General features: G+C 33.3%; 1 protein-coding gene across 1 annotated transcript in view; it reads left to right on the forward strand.

Annotated features, from left to right (window-relative positions):
- Window positions 1–5,000, forward strand: part of ecel1 (endothelin converting enzyme-like 1) — a 113,881-nt gene that overhangs the window by 1,201 nt on the left and 107,680 nt on the right. The window lies entirely within an intron of this gene.

The raw sequence follows: 5,000 nt of genomic DNA on the forward strand, positions 1-5,000 counted from the left end.
CACAAATAATGTCATAAAGACGTTCCAAGAACCTTGTTCTAAGAACGTTTTCTATCAACGTTATGAAAACTTTCATCAATCACAAAATAACGTCAAAAAGACGTTCCAAGAACGTCGTTCTAAGAACGTTTTCTATCAACGTTATGAGAACTTTCATCAATCACAAAATAACGTCAAAAAGACGTTCCAAGAACGTCGTTCTAAGAACGTTTTCTATCAACGTTATGAGAACTTCCATCAATCACAAAATAATGTCAAAAAGACGTTCCAAGAACCTTGTTCTAAGAACATTTTCTATCAACGTTATGAAAACTTTCATCAATCACAAAATAACGTCAAAAAGACGTTCCAAGAACCTTGTTCTAAGAACATTTTCTATCAACGTTATGAGAACTTTCATCAATCACAAAATAACGTCAAAAAGACGTTCCAAGAACGTTGTTCTAAGAACGTTTTCTATCAACGTTATGAGAACTTTCATCAATCCCAAAATAACGTCAAAAAGACGTTCCAAGAACGTCGTTCTAAGAACGTTTTCTATCAACGTTATGAGAACTTTCATCAATCACAAAATAACGTCATAAAGACGTTCCAAGAATGTTGTTCTAAAAACATTTTCTATCAACGTTATGAGAACTTTCATCAATCACAAACAGTGGTGGACAGTAACGAAGTGAATGTAATTCGTTACTGTACTTAAGTAGCTTTTTTGCGTATCTGTACTTTACTGAAGTATTTAAATTTGGGAAGACTTTTACTTTAACTCCACTACATTTCAAAGTCAAATATCTTACTTTTTACTCTACTACATTTTCAAAATCAGTCGTTCCTTTTTATTTATGAGTGGATAAAAACTTAACTGGTCAAACGAGCCACCTATCACAGTAGCCTACAACGTGCGCGCTTTGTTTTGAACCTGCCTTGGTGGTATCTACCAAGCGCGAACCAGAGCCGTTAAATATGAGAGTTGCGACCATAGACAGTATATAAGAGGTTGCGACACACATGGCTTGTTCGACTTGAATCGGCGCTGCACAGACCGATCAGTTTATGACATCAAAGTATAGAGCGAAATCGCGAGAGCGATTTAAAAGCATACAGAGCCGTCTACTCTCTAATCGCTCTTGTGGTATTTTAATGTCATTCACCGATTGGTCTGTGCAGTGTGCCGTTTCAAGTCGAACAAGCCTACTGTGATCTCGCCGCCGCGCGGTCACGTGATTCGTGTAGCTCTCAATAGTTCCAAACAATTTGTGTTGCCAATAATTTTAAGCGGGGCAGAGAGCAGCAGCTATTATTGCAGCAATTATCGGTAAATACTGACGCATAATGAACATTGCTTATTACCTTGACACTAAAATTACTTGCATATAATAGCATTTTTTTTTCTGAGGAGTAGCAGAAACACTGCATTAATACGTTTTGGTGTTTAATTTTGTAGGGAAATTGGCTGCTCCCATAATGTAGTGTGTATATATATATTCAATGGCATTGTGCAGGTTTATGTGAATGTATCATAACATTAGGATGTTTATAATTATGACCATAGACGCTTGTGAAAAATATGTACAGTAAATACTGTAAATGTATTATACCTTATGGGATCAGTCCCCTTCCGTCCAAAATTAAACACACAAAAAATGTATTCAATTCAAATATATATAATAATATTTTACCTTGAGTATCTTTACTTTAACTCAAGTACATGGTATGTGTACTTCGTCCACCACTGATCACAAATAACGCCATAAAGGCGTTCCAAGAACCTTGTTCTAAGAACGTTTTCTATCAACGTTATGAGAACTTTCATCAATCACAAAATAACGTGAAAAAGAAGTTCCAAGAACCTTTTTCTAAGAACATTTTCTATCAACTTTATGAAAACTTTCATCAATCACAAAATAACGTCAAAAAGACGTTCCAAGAACGTCGTTCTAAGAACGTTTTCTATCAACGTTATGAGAACTTCCATCAATCACAAAATAATGTCAAAAAGACGTTCCAAGAACCTTGTTCTAAGAACATTTTCTATCAACGTTATGAAAACTTTCATCAATCACAAAATAACGTCAAAAAGACGTTCCAAGAACCTTGTTCTAAGAACATTTTCTATCAACGTTATGAGAACTTTCATCAATCACAAAATAACGTCAAAAAGACGTTCCAAGAACGTTGTTCTAAGAACGTTTTCTATCAACGTTATGATAACTTTCATCAATCACAAAATAACGTCAAAAAGACGTTCCAAGAATGTTGTTCTAAGAACGTTTTCTATCAACGTTATGAGAACTTTCATCAATCACAAAATAACGTCAAAAAGACGTTCCAAGAACGTTGTTCTAAAAACGTTTTCTATCAACGTTATGAGAACTTTCATCAATCAGAAATATCGTCATAAAGACGTTCCAAGAACCTTGTTCTAAGAACATTTTCTATCAACGTTATGAGAACTTTCATTAATCACAAAATAACGTCAAAAAGACGTTCCAAGAATGTTGTTCTAAAAACGTTTTCTATCAACGTTATGAGAACTTTCATTAATCACAAATAACGTCATAAAGACGTTCCAAGAATGTTGTTCTAAAAACGTTTTCTATCAACGTTATGAGAACTGTCATCAATCACAAATAACGCCATAAAGACGTTCCAAGAACCTTGTTCTAAGAATGTTTTCTATCAACGTTATAAGAACTTTCATCAATCACAAATAATGTCATAAAGACGTTCCAAGAATGTTGTTCTAAGAATGTTTTCTATCAACGTTATGAGAACTTTCATCAATCACAAATAACGCCATAAAGACGTTCCAAGAACCTTGTTCTAAGAATGTTTTCTATCAACGTTATGAGAACTTTCATCAATCACAAATAATGTCATAAAGACGTTCCAAGAATGTTGTTCTAAAAATGTTTTCTATCAACGTTATGAGAACTTTCATCAATCACAAAATAACGTCAAAAAGACGTTCCAAGAACCTTGTTTTAAGAACGTTTTCTATCAACGTTATGAGAACTTTCATCAATCACAAATAATGTCATAAAGACGTTCCAAGAATGTTGTTCTAAAAATGTTTTCTATCAACGTTATGAGAACTTTCATCAATCACAAAATAACGTCATAAATACGTTCCTGAATGTTGTTCTAAAACCGTTTTCTATCAACGTTATGAGAACTTTCATCAATCACAAATAACGCCATAAAGACGTTCCAAGAACCTTGTTCTAAGAACGTTTTCTATCAACGTTATGAGAACTTTCATCAATCACAAATAACGCCATAAAGACGTTCCAAGAACCTTGTTCTAAGAATGTTTTCTATCAATGTTATAAGAACTTTCATCAATCACAAATAATGTCATAAAGACGTTCCAAGAATGTTGTTCTAAGAATGTTTTCTATCAACGTTATGAGAACTGTCATCAATCACAAATAACGCCATAAAGACGTTCCAAGAACCTTGTTCTAAGAATGTTTTCTATCAACGTTATGAGAACTTTCATCAATCACAAATAATGTCATAAAGACGTTCCAAGAATGTTGTTCTAAAAATGTTTTCTATCAATGTTATGAGAACTTTCATCAATCACAAAATAACGTCAAAAAGACGTTCCAAGAACCTTGTTTTAAGAACGTTTTCTATCAACGTTATGAGAACTTTCATCAATCACAAATAATGTCATAAAGACGTTCCAAGAATGTTGTTCTAAAAATGTTTTCTATCAACGTTATGAGAACTTTCATCAATCACAAAATAACGTCATAATACGTTCCTGAATGTTGTTCTAAAACCGTTTTCTATCAACGTTATGAGAACTTTCATCAATCACAAATAACGCCATAAAGACGTTCCAAGAACCTTGTTCTAAGAACGTTTTCTATCAACGTTATGAGAACTTTCATCAATCACAAATAACGTCAAAAAGACGTTCCAAGAACGTTGTTCTAAGAACGTTTTCTATCAACTTTATGAGAACTTTCATCAATCACAAAATAACATCAAAAAGACGTTCCAAGAATGTTGTTCTAAAAACGTTTTCTATCAACGTTATGAGAACTTTCATCAATCAGAAATAACGTCATAAAGACATTCCAAGAACCTTGTTTTAAGAACGTTTTCTATCAACGTTATGAGAACTTTCATCAATCAGAAATAACGTCATAAAGACGTTCCAAGAACCTTGTTCTAAGAACGTTTTCTATCAATGCTATGATAACTTTCATCAATCACAAATAACGTCATAAAGACGTTCCAAGAACGTTGTTCTAAGAACGTTTTCTATCAACGTTATGAGAACTTTCATCAATCACAAATAACGTCAAAAGGACGTTCCAAGAATGTTGTTCTAAGAACGTTTTCTATCAATGTTATGAGAACGTTCATCAATCAGAAATAACGTCAAAAAGACGTTCCAAGAACGTTGTTCTAAGAACGTTTTCTATCAACGTTATGAGAACTTTCATCAATCACAAATAACGTCAAAAGGACGTTCCAAGAATGTTGTTCTAAGAACGTTTTCTATCAATGTTATGAGAACGTTCATCAATCAGAAATAACGTCATAAAGACGTTCCAAGAACGTTGTTCTAAGAACGTTTTCTATCAACGTTATGAGAACTGTCATCAATCACAAATAACGTCAAAAGGACGTTCCAAGAATGTTGTTCTAAGAACGTTTTCTATCAATGTTATGAGAACGTTCATCAATCAGAAATAACGTCATAAAGACGTTCCAAGAACGTTGTTCTAAGAACGTTTTCTATCAACGTTATGAGAACTGTCATCAATCAGAAATAATGTCAAAAAGACGTTCCAAGAATGTTGTTCTAAGAACGTTTTCTATCAATGTTATGAGAACTTTCATCAATCACAAATAACGTCAAAAAGACGTTCCAAGAACGTTGTTCTAAGAACGTTTTCTATCAACTTTATGAGAACTTTCATCAATCACAAAATAACATCAAAAAGACGTTCCAAGAATGTTGTTCTAAAAACGTTTTCTAT

This window comes from Leuciscus leuciscus (assembly GCF_965113295.1).
Source record: "Leuciscus leuciscus genome assembly, chromosome: 9".
NCBI classification, from domain to species: domain Eukaryota; kingdom Metazoa; phylum Chordata; class Actinopteri; order Cypriniformes; family Leuciscidae; genus Leuciscus; species Leuciscus leuciscus.